The sequence below is a fragment of the Dipodomys merriami genome, unplaced genomic scaffold (assembly GCF_024711535.1).
Source record: "Dipodomys merriami isolate MVZ:Mamm:240054 unplaced genomic scaffold, mDipMer1.0.p SCAF_374, whole genome shotgun sequence".
NCBI classification, from domain to species: domain Eukaryota; kingdom Metazoa; phylum Chordata; class Mammalia; order Rodentia; family Heteromyidae; genus Dipodomys; species Dipodomys merriami.
Window position 1 is genome coordinate 249,428 of NW_027205315.1, and position 13,109 is coordinate 262,536.

Sequence of the window (13,109 nt, forward strand, 5' to 3'; positions counted from 1 at the left end):
AGTAGCTGTGAGCACAAAAACGTTCTGGGACAGTGTCCAGGCGCTGAGCTCAAGCCCCACAACAGACAACAACAACAAAAAGATCAGTACAGGATAAAACAGAATTAAGTCAAGACTAGTGCTCAACAATGAATGATCAAAGAAATTTCCGATTTCTCCAGATGAAGAGCAAAATATACAAATGTTGTTTTTGGTGGTGATGGTATTTTTGATTTTTTCTTCTTCTGTGAGGTGAGTAAAGAAAGGGCCCAAAAAGGGAGGAAGGGAGAATAAACAAATGAACTCATGTTATTCAGTAGAAACTATGTGGAAAATGACTTATATAACTTGTGGGCAGGGAAGGCAGGGGGAAACAGAGAAAGTAAAGGAAGGGGTGACAGTTTCCAAAAGAAGAAATGTACTCATTACTTGACTTATGAAATGGTAGGCCCTCTGTACAACACATTAAAATTATATTAAAATATATCAACAATAAATTACATTAAAATTATATTTAATTTTTTGTATTAAAATTTAAATTATATTAAAATTAAAATAATATTTAAAAAGCTAAAAATTCCCCTATAGAAAAAAAAAAAACCACGTGAATACATACCAATGCTCACTCAATAGAACTTCATGAAACTTTGAAGAAAATGAAACCAGGCCTTTTAAATGAGAAGAGAAAATAATTTCTAACCCAGAGTCCTCTTCCCAAGTCAAAGGTCAATGAAGTGCAGAGATTAAACCAGTAATATTTCAGAAAACAGTTTTCCTTTCAATGTTTGTTCCTGTGTGTCTATTCTGAGAAAACTCCCCAAAGAAGCTCTTCACTATGGTCAATAGACACATGAAGAAATGCTCAATTTCTCTAGCATTCAAAGAAGAGCTAATAAAAACAACATTGAGATTCCACCTCACGTCACTTAGAATGGCTAGAATCAAGAAAGCTAATAACAACAGATGCTGGAGGGGATGTGGACAGAAGGAAAGCCTACTGCATTATTGGTGAGAGTGGAAACTTGTTCAACGACTTTTGGAAAGTAGTATTGAGGTTCCTCAAAAGACTCCCCTATGACCCATTAATCCCACTTTTGGGGCCCAAATGATCACAAACAAGACTACACTAAAGCTACCAGCACAATTATGTTTATCTCAGCTAAGGTATGGAACCAACTCAGATGCCCTCGGTAGATGGATGGATCAAGAAAACGTGTTATATATATATACAATGAAATTCTATGCCTCCATCAGAAAGAATGATATTGCCCCATTTGTTAGGAAATGGAAAGACTTGTAAAAAATTATTAAGTGAAGTAAGCCAGGCCTAAAGAAACATAGGTCCCATGCTTTCTCTTATTTGCAATAACTGGTATGTGTCTAGGACACGCAGCAAAGGTTAAAAGCTCTGTACATATGACCATAAGATGATGTTAAGCAAAATGAACACCAAGATAGACAGTGTTTTTTTTTCTTTCTAGCAATTGTTTTTAACATATTTATAATGTAGTATGTGGGTATTTTTGATTCTTTGGTATGTTCCTTTCCCATGGTATAACACCTGTTTTCAGTGTATTTGATTCTAGTGTCCTGATTCTTGTATATACATTTTTCTAATTTGGGGAGGGGAAGGAAAAATACAAGATGCTTAAATAGGGATAGAGTTTGGCTCATTGTAACAATGACATGTACAAGACACTATGTTGAAAACAAACTTTACAACTTCAGGCACGGAGGAGGGGAGTGGGGAGAGGAGTTGGGGAGGTGGGGAGCAAAAAAACCATAGGGGAAAAACAAAGGGGGGATAACAACGCTCGATAAGAAATGTACTCATTACCTTACTCAAGCAACTGTAACCTCTGTACAATAACCCCTCTGTACAGTATCTTTACAATAAAAATATATATTTTAAAAAAACAAGCTCTTCACCAAGATGAAAAGAGCAAAAAAGCAAGTTGATGGACATGAGGTTCAGTTGGAAAAGAAGAGAAGGAATTCACAAAGATGACAACAGGAGAGACCCCAATAGGAGAGCAGACAGAAAGCACAGAGAGAAACAGGGACATATACAGGTTCAAACAAGTCAGAAACTCAACAGGCCATAGCTCCAAAAAAATGTTCTAGAACATTTCCAGAAAGTATGCTCTTGAATGGGTTCAAGAATAGGCACTGGAATAGTCTCCAGGATTGGGTCTGGAACATATTCTAAAATCTATTGTACAATGTTTTCTACAATCAGTTGTACACTCAATATGTGTGAAAATAGTGAAGAGAAATTAGAACACATAAGGACAGTATGGCTGATTGAGGCATATTTTCATATTTAATTTAAATTTCTTAATTATATTTAATTTTAAATTACATATGTATATAATTTATACATAATTTTTATGTATACATTTACTTATATATTTATATAATTGTATATAATTTATGTATGCATATACATGAGCATATATTATATCATACATTATATTATACATATATTGCATTATAATTACATTAAATTATATAAATATATATGTATTTATACACAAATTATATACATATATGTAGAGGCAAGTCCATAGAAAATCAAGTTAGAATCATGTCTTTGTGGCTTAGCAAAGAATGACATGCACCTAAAGTAAGCTTCCAATATTCATGCAATCACCTATGTAATACTCACAGGAAGGATTCAAATGATGAAGATGGGATTTGTGCATTAAAGGGGAATTGGGGATGATCAATAACCACTATTTCTCTTTAGTGGAGCATGTGTGCCAGAACTGGGACTTGAACTCGGGGCCTGGACCCTGACCCTGAGCTTTTGTGCTCAAGGCTAGCACTCTACTATGTGAGCCACAGCTCCACTTCTAGCTTTTTGGTGTTTAACAGGAGATAAGAGTTTCACGGACTTCTTTTCTGCCTGAGTTGGCATTGAACCATGATCCTCAGATCTCCAGCCTCCTGAGTATCAAGGACTTACAGGTGTGAGTCACCAGTGCCCAGCTGACACACCTTTTAAAGGTACAAAATTGAAATTATTGATTACTATATATACTCAATTATCCTTGAAAGAAGTATTTGATTCTGTAAACTTTTATTCAAAATGAAAAACTATCCAGGCACCGGTGGCTCATATATTTAATCCTAGAGACTCAGAAGGCTGAGATCTGAGGATCTTAATCTGAAGCAAGAAGAAGCTGGAAGCGGAGCTGCGTCTCAAGTGGTCAAACTAGCCTTGAGCAAAAGAAGCTCAGGGACAGCACCCAGGCCCTAAATTCAACCTCCAGGACAGGCACAAAAATATTTAAAACCATATTTAGATGCATGGAACTGAATGCCCTAAATTTAAGCCCAAGGAAAGGCACAAAATATATTTAAAAATACATTTAGATGCATGGAACTGAATATGGAGCTTATATATAAACCCCACCATCTAGAGCCAAGTGATTTTTGACCATGCCCAGAAAAGACAGGCAGGTACTGGAAAAGTTACAATCTTTTCAATACATGAGACTGGAGAAATTAGATATCTTGCGTGCAGATGAATAAAATCAGATCCCTACCTCTAGCAGTTTTAAAAGAAGAAATCAACTCAAATGGATCCATGATTTAAATAAAGATTTGAAACTGTGTGATTATGATGTTTATATGTATTTCAATCAGGTAATACTTTATTTTCCTCACACATTTTCTTTTGAGACTAGGACTCAAATTTGGTATCTGATGTTTTTGCTCATTGGCTGGTGCTCTATCACCTGAGCCATGCCTCCAACCCCAAACACCATTGCTCTATGACAATTGCAAATTAGGGACAAGTACTGGGAAAAGCAGATTAGCACATTACTTACAGGAACTCACAAAGGATCAAGGCCATCACAGGCCAAGTCCCTATAGAATAATGAGATGGGATTGTTTTTACAAACAAATGACTCTCACACTCTTACCTTTCCTTCTGGCCTCCTCAATTAGAGCCAAGCAGCTTTTGGTTACATTCGTATAGGTGGACTTTCTTCTCTAAAACCTTTTTCTTATTAGACAACTTAAAAAATAAAAATAATCCAGCTGCTGGTAGCTCACACCTGTAATCCTAGCTATTCAGGAGGCTGAGATATGAGGATTGAGGTCCAAAGCCAGCCCACGAAGGAATGTTTCCGAGACTCTTATCTCCAATAAACTATCAGAAAACTGGAAGTGGTATTGTGGCTCAAAGTGATAGATAGCTAACCTTGAGCTGAATAGCTCAGGGACAGTGCCCAGGCTCTGAGTTCAAGCCCCACGACTCACAAAAAAAACAGAAAGCAAAAATACCTTTATGAGTACACAGATGAACAATAACACTTTCACTAAGCTCCCTTCAAAAAAAGGACAGAATACAAACATATATAGTAGCACAAAAGAATTTTTTAAATGAAGTTGTAAGTCATTTTTAGAGATAACAGGATATTCCTTCCACATACTAGAAAATGGGTTTTGCAAGATTGGCCAAAAGAAGGAAAATTGTAAGGAAAAAATAGTCTCATACAGTAGGATGCTTCAGAAGACAATATGGAAACAGCTATAACAAATTAAATCACATTTCTGAATCAGCAGTTTCTTCACTAAGCATTTAGCGTAAAGTATGCCAAGGAAATTGTAGAGCTGAATATAAAGCAACCAGAAAAGAAAAAAAAACCCACAAGCATCTGTCAATATCAAACGGGGCTAGACACCTGTGGCTCACACCTGTAATTCCAGCTACTCTGGAAGCTGAGATCAGAAGATCAAAATTTGAAGCCAACCCAGTCAGGAATGTCTGTGAGATCTTATCTCCAATTAACCAACAAAAAGTAGAAGTGGAGCTATGGCTCAAGTGGTAGTGCTAGACCCCAGTACTGACACACACACACAGAGCCATTGGGTTGCATCATTAAGTATTGCACATCCCTACAATATTATCCTGAACAATCTTTAAAAAGAATAAATTCAACATATCGCACTGGCACAGAAAGGCTTCTAAGATAAATGGTTTAGCTAAGAAAATCAAGTTTCTACAAAGAACACCCTCATATTTTTTTACGTGTCCCCAAACTGCTTTCCAGAAAGGAAAAGCTGTCACTTTGGAGAGAGGCTAGAGCTCAGGAGGAAGAACTTTGGTTGGCTGCTATTTGGTTTTGTGCTGTTGGATGAACTCCGGGCCTCATATATATTAGACAAATGCTTTACCATAAAGCTATACTTCCAGCCTTTGCTTGGTTTCTAAGCCTTTTGAAATGTATTTTTTTTGCGGGGGAGGGGGTCCGGTCTGGAGCCTGAACTCTGGGCCTGGGCGCTGTCCCTCAGCTCTTCAGCTCAAGGCTAGCACTCTACCACTTGAGCCACAGCACCACTTCCGGCTTTTTTCTTTTTGCTTATGTGGTGCTGAGGAATCAAACCCAGGGCCTCATGCATGCAAGGCAAGCGCTCTACCACTGAGCCACATTCCCAGTCCCCTTCTAAGCCTTTTGAAAGGTTTAGTGGCCCACCATAACTAAGGATCATTTCTTTATTTTTTTATTTTTTGGGGGGTGGGGTCCGGTCATGGGCCTGAACTCTGGGGCCTGGGCGCTGTCCCTCAGCTCTTCAGCTCAAGGCTAGCACTCTACCACTTGAGCCATAGCGCCACTTCCGACTTTTTTCTTTTTGCTTATGTGGTGCTGAGGAATAGAACCCAGGGCTTCAGGCATGCAAGGCAAGCGTTCTACCACTGAGCCAACTTCCCAGCCCTCATTTATTTATTTTTAAATCACCAATTGTAAAGAGAGAGATCATGCATGAAAAGCAGTGGATTAGTTCTGGCTCCAAGGATGAAAATGGCTTTCTGAACTTTTATTCAAAAATTAGCAAGAAGCTGTGTGCCGAGTCATGCCTATAATCCTAGCTACTCAGGAGGCTGAGATCTGAGAATCCTGGGCACACAAATCTGGGAGGCTGTTATTTCCAATTAAGCAGCACAAGAAAGTACAGGTATGGATAAAGTGGTAGAACACCAGCCTGGAGCAACAAAGTTGAACAAGAGCAAGCAGAAGGTTCTAAGTTCAAGTTTCAGTACTGGCATGCGAGTGCTTGCGGGCGCGCACGTGCGCATGCATGCGCACACACACACAGACACACAGACACACAGACACACAGACACACACACACACATGGTTAGCAGCAATCTCGAAACTAAACTTTCAGACTCTTGCTGACTACCCTGGAGGAATGGTAGCACTTGTTTCTTCTCATCTTTTAGAAGAGGTCAAGGACTATTGGCTGCTACCAGTAGCTAGGCATCAGCAACTTGCTCAATACATGCATTAACAAATGGGAGTTGAATGAGGAAATGCCTGCCAAACGTGCCAGAAGGAGGTGACCGCCCTTCCCCGAGGGAGCTAAGGCCCTCTGTCCCCCAGAGAAGTGACACCTCACCCCTGAATCCTCATCTGGGACGAAGGTGACTGTCGCACTGACTCCATTATCTGGCATGATGGATGAGGAGGGTCGGAACATAAACAGAAGGCTTCTGCAGTGGTGGCTTCTATTGTCTTTCTGAACACATCGTGCAGCTGGCTGGCTGTCAGGTGCAGGGCCCAGGAATTTGTGATAATCCCTAAGCAGAAGCAGCCTCTACAAGGCTGGTTTGGCAATAGCCCAGAGACCAGAGCCAAATTCTCACTCTCCTTGAAGCTGTAGCTCCTCCTGCACCAAAGCAGAAGAAGGAAGAGGCCCTAGAGTCTCTTTCTCTCATGGGACCTGAATATATCACTGTTGTTGAGACAATGTCCACCTGGACGACCCAGATAGCTTCACCAGGCTCAGCCCTGCCAAGAGATACACAGGGATTTGCCACCCATCTCAAGATGCCAAAATTCATGTTTCCAACAACCAGGCAGAGCTCTGCAGCTGATATGGCAGTCCAGGAAGAACAAGTATGACTGATGGAGCCCATGAGGCATGAGTCTATTCCCTAGCTTTGCTGTTTGTCAGTGAGTTAATCTTGGACAAGCTGCTTAATCTGTGTCTCCATTTCTTAACAATAAATTGACAAGTGTGTGTATGTGTATGTGTGTGTGTGTGTGTAAGTGCATGTGTGTGTATGTGTGTGTGCATCTGACAGTCTTAGAGCTTGAACTCTGGACCTAGGCACTGCTCCTGAGATTTCTTGCAGATCAAGGTTGGTGCTGTACATAAAGCTCTTTATTTTTGGTGGTTAATTGGAGATAAGAGGCTCTCAGATTTGTCTGCCTAAGCTGGCTTCAAACCATGATCCTCAGATCTCAGCTAGAATTGTAAGTATAAGCCACTGGCCCACAGTTTGGCAATTTTTATAAAAGACAACTGCTTTGATCATAGGCTTGTTGTGAGAAAGGAAGGAGATAGGCCATTTGTTGAGGCCACTGTGTAACAGGCAGTTCAGGAAGTAAAATGGGATTCTATTTATGATCAAAGAGATTGCATCTGGTGATCATATCACACATGGCTTCTTGAAAGGGTAAGGGATTGGGAAGAAGATGGCTAAAACATTCTTCACCAAACGGAGGTGGCCAGGAATGAACAAAAGGAACAACAGAAACAGGAGAAAAGGAAGAAGTGGAAACCATAGTCTGGCACCAGTGGCACATGTCTGTAATCCTAGCTACATGGGAGGCTGAGATCTGAGGAGAGATCTGAGATCTGAGATCTCATCATTCAAGCTCAGCCTGGGCAGGAAAATGTATGAAACTCTTTTTGTCATTTAAGCACCAAACACATACACACACACACTCACACACACTCACACACACACACACACACACACACACACACACACACACACACACACACACACACCAGAGGTAGAACTGTGGCTCAAGTTATAGACAGCACTCTGAGACAACACTCAGGCCCTGAGTTCAAGCCCCAAAACCAGCACCAAGAAGAAAAAAGAGAGAGAGAGAAACAGAACCATGCCCAGAGATGATGTGTGGTTTATGGGTCAGCAGGAAAACTATTGAATAGAGGACTGAAGAAGATCCTTGTCTTAGAGTCTCTGAGTACCAGCAGAGCAATCCAACACTGCACTTCTGAAAAAGTCACTTGACAATACCTTGCTTAGCACAGGGGACAGAAGACGCTAACAGAGCTAAAAACAAGAAATCAACATCCCTGGCTCTTTCTCCCTCCTTTCTTCTCCAACCCTGCACTTCTTAGCTAAACCACCAGCTGCCCACAGAGGCTGATTCTCTAGAGAGATGTATGCATTCTATGGCTGTATCTAAAAAAATGTCCCCAGGTGTATTCATTTCTCCTGTCTCTGCATGGTGAGTGGGGAGCCAGACAGTTCTTTGCTTCCCAAATTAACATGCGCTGCTACACTGGATTTGGCCACCAGGGGCGCTGTTCGCTGAGAGCCCTGCCCACAGAATTTCCACAGGCCACTCAAGTCCCTTCCCTGGGCCTTTGGCTTCCCTACCCCAAAAACTCAGCATGAAGGAATGATTGTCAGTCCACATTCTCTACAACCAGATGCTTTCACCATTATTGACCATATTCCAACCACCTCATCTATTAGGATCCCGTCCATCTTTCTACCATTTCTCTCACATTTCTTTTTTTCTTTTTTGGCCCGGTCGTGGGGCCTGAATTCTGGGCCTGGGCGCTGTCCCTCAGCTCTTCAGCTCAAGGCTAGCACTCTACCACTTGAGCCAAAGCGCCACTTCCGGCTTTTTCATTTGGCTTATGTGGTGCTGAGGAATCAAACCCAGGGCCTCAGGTATGCAAGGCAAGCACTCTACCACTGAGTCACCTTCCCAGCCCCTCACATTTCTATGACCTTTTTAATTACAAAGAAATCAATAGAAGAAAAATAAAGCCAAAACAAAGCATTACGAAACTCTGAATCCTTTCCATCTCTTTTCCATTTGGAGGAGAAACTGGTGGTGTTCAGGAGAAAGGAATTGAGGTTCTCATGAAACTACAAGAAGGAAAGAGGGCTGACAAGAGAAAGAAAACCATTCTCAAACATGAATGCAGGGCTTGAAATGCAGGGCTTAGTGGTAGAGTGCTTGCCTAGCATTCATGAAGCCCTGAGTTTGATTCCTCAGGACCATATGCACAGAAAAAGCTAGATATGGGGCTGTGGCTCAAGTGGTAGAGTGCTAGCCTTTAGCAAAAGGATCTCAGGGACATTGCCCAGGTCTTGAGTTCAACACCTAGGTCTGACAAAAAAAAAAAAAAAGAATCCAGCTAGGTGTCAGTGATACACACCTTGTAATCCTAGCTCCTCAGGAGGCTGAGATCTGAGAATCGCTGTGCAAAGTTTTATTCCTTTTGCCCAGAGACACTGACACCCATTTATCTCAAGGAAAAGCAACAAAGACCTTTCAGTGATGCTGTAGGTCTCTAAGTTTGAAGCCTCCCCACACCTACTTCTGAGGGACATGAAGGAGACACAAAGCTACTGTGCAGATGGCATTATCTCTGAAGAATATCCGGCTATTGTGGGAAGGAGAGGCACAGGGGATCAGGGATGGAGATGCTCTACAAAGCGCATTCTGTTGGAGATCAAAGAAGGATCCCTTCAGAGCAACTTCACATGTGGAGAATCCAAAAAGGAACTTATGTCAAGAAGGAGGAAACCCAGACTTCCCCTTTGTGGCCATCAAAGAGATGCCAGGATCTCTGCTGTGTGCTTTTCCATTTTATCTCATACTGCCTGGGTCCTATAATAGCCCATACTATGTAACCTTCACCACTAAATGCCCATGAGAATTCACCTCATGTGAAGGTAAACTCTACTTTGTACTGTGTGGGTTATGGACCTAAGCAGGATATAAATCCATCCAAGACATGCTTACAATCTGAATCAGAAGCAAAAACAAAAACAAAAAACAAAACAAAAAAACATGGCATGAATCTGAATGCTGGTGGCTCGTTCCTATAATCCTAGCTCTTCAGAAGGCTGAGATCTAAGTACCTCGGTTTGAAGCCAGTCTAGGCAGGAAAGTCTGTGAGAGCCTGATCACCAATCAACAAGCAAAGAATTGGGAACAGGGGCTGGGAAGGTGGCTTAGTGGTGGAGTGTTTGCCTAGCATGGCTAAAGCCCTGGGTTCAATTCCTCAGTGCCACATACACAGAAAAACCGGAAATAGCACTGTAGCTCAAGTGGGAGAACCCTAGCCTTGAGCAAAAGAAGCTTAGGAACAGTGCCCAGGCCCTGAGATCAAGCCCCACGAGTGGCAAAAAAGGGTTGGAAATGGAGCTGTGGTCGATATGGTAAAGTACAGTCTTAAGCAATAAAAGCCAAATGAGAGCTCCAGGCCCTGAGTCTAAGCCCTAGTACTAGCACAATTATAAATGTGCGTGCATGCGTGCATGCACACGCGCGCGCGCATACACACACACACACACACACACACACACACACACACACAAACACAAAGTTTAGAGGGAGGAAGAAATGAATTAGAAAAGGTTGAGAGACGGTTGAGATGATATGAATTCCTGCTGCTCTTGTCACCCCAGTGAGTCAGGCAAAAATTCTATTTCCTTTCCAGCTATGCTGACTCACTTCTCTAGAGGTAGAGATAGGAGAACCATAGTTGAACGCTAGCCAAGACAAAAATTAGTGAGAACGAGAAGAGGTGGAAGAGGAAGAAAAGGAGGAGGAGGAGGAAAAGGAGGAGGAGGAGGAGGAGGAGGAGGAGGAGGAGGAGGAGGAGGAGAAGGAGGAGGAGGAGGAGGAGGAGGAGGAGGAGGAGGAGGAGGAGGAGGAGGAAGAGGAGGAGGAGGAGGAGGAGGAGGAGGAGGAGGAGGAGGAGGAGGAGGAGGAGGAAGGAAGGAAGGAAGGAAAAGACACTGGTGGCTCACATCTGCACTCCTAGCTATTCAGGAGGCTGAGATATGAAGATCAAATTCCCAGCCAGCCCAAACAGAAAATCCTCTGGGTCTTATATCCAACCGCCCAGCAAATGGCAAGAAGTAGAGGTGTGGCTCAAGGGGTAGAACGCCAGCCTTGAGCCTCAAAGCCCTGAATTCAAACTTTAATACAAATTCTTTAAAAAAATCAAGACATGATAATGCATGACTATAATCCCAGCTACTCTGGAGGCAAAAGTAGAATGACTGTGGTCCAAGGTCAGTAGGAGTAAAAACATGAGACCCCTATCTGAGGGAAACAAAGAAAGAAAGAAAGAAACCCTAAAAGTAAACAGGACTGAGGGTATAGCTAACATAGTAGAATAATTGCGTGGTAAATGTGAGACTTTAAATTCAATCCCAAGGGCCACAAAATAATCAAGTTCTGTTTCTGGTTTCTTAGGTATCTTTGGGAAGGTATGTGGAAAAGAGATTTCCCAAATAGAAAAGAGAACCCTCTGGACACTGGTGGCTCATGCCTGTAATCCTAGCTACTCAGAAGGCTGAGATCTGAGGATCACAGTTCAAAGCCAGCCAATGCAGGAATATCTGTAAGACTCATCTCCAATTAACCACCAGAAAACCAGAAGTGTGTTGTAACTCAAGTGGTAGGGCACTGAAGAGCTCAAGATCAGTACCCAGGCCCAGAGCTCAAGTCCCATGACTGAAAAATAAAAAGAAAGAAAAAGAAAGAAAAGGGAACCCTACCAGATTTTCCATGCCCCACTGTGACCCCTGAGGAACTCAGATTAACAATACAAGCTTGAAGTCATCCACAAAACCTCACACAAGTTAGCTGACAGTATCTTGCCAGTTGCCAGAAGTGGGAAAATTTGACGGCTTCTTACAAACAGAGAATTAGGGCTTTCGTAGGTGACCTTCATGCCTCTATGTGGGTTGGAGCCCCTTATTCACAAACCGGTCACCTGGATGAAGGGTTACCTAACAACTTCTCAATTATCCTTTGGTTGTTTTTCTTCATTTTGCTACTATTATGCAAGACTGGCACAGTGGATCTGGATTGGCAAAGGGGTTTTGTGACATGGAAGTCTGCTCCTCATGATCGTATTTAAGATAATCATTCTGGTCATAGATTTACCAAAAAAAGGCACTTTTTATTCCCACACCTATTTACTTCTCTGGAGCAGAAATCTTTACTCTACATGTGGAAAAAAGAAAAAACGAAAGTGTTAGAAAGAAAGGTCTGTGGGTTCTTGAAACAGTTTTTGATTCAACTTCTTGTGGTTATAATGATTTTTCCACCAATTATTATTATTTGTTGTTGTTGTTGATGTGGGGCTTGAACTCTGGTCCTGGGCGCTGTCCCTCAGCTCTTCAGCTCAAGGCGAGCACTCTACCAGTTGAGCCATTGTGCCACTTCCAGTTTTGGTTTATTGGAGATAAGAGTCTCATGCACTTTCCTGCCCAGGCTGGCTTTGAACCAGGATCCTCAGATCTCAAGCCTCCTGAGTAGCTAGGTTGACAGGCGTGAGCCAGTAGCTAGGATTAAAGACTGTTTATTTTTTTTTAGCCTGATTATACCCTCACTCCTAATTCCAGCTTAATTTTTTGAATCTATTTTCTAGCTTCCGTATCACCTTACCCTGCCTATATTATCCCAACTATGGATTCTTTTTTATTGTAATAGATGGAATAAAATGACAACCATTTAGTAGAAATCATATCTTGAATTTGTGGGTAAGGGGTTTGGAGGGTATGTTCATGCACAAGTTTGCCAGTCCTGGGGCTTGAACTCAGGACTAAGCACTGTCCCTTGATGAAGGATAACACTCTACCACTTGAGTCATAGCTTCCCTTCTGGCTTTTTGGTGGTTCATTGGAGATAAAAGTTTCATGGGCTTTCCTGCCTGGGTTGGCTTTGAACCACAATCCTCATATCTCAACCTCCTGAGTAGCTAGGTTGACAGGCGTGAGCCACCAGTACTTGGCTCATATCTTGAATTTTCAATGTGAATCTTTTCTCAGGCTGATGAATGGGATTTTCTCCTGCAAAGCTGAACAGAGATGGTACCTACAGTTCAGATCAGCCCAGCAATTCTGAGAGTTAATAACTAACCACTCTAGCACATTGTTGCTAGCCAAAGATATCCAGTAGCCAGGGTGAATTAAACACATTTTCCAACACACAATATTTTTTGCTTATAATCATCTTTTCACATACAACTCCATTTCACATTAGGGAGCACCTGAGAAAACACAAACAGGGCTGGGGAAAAGAATAAATAAA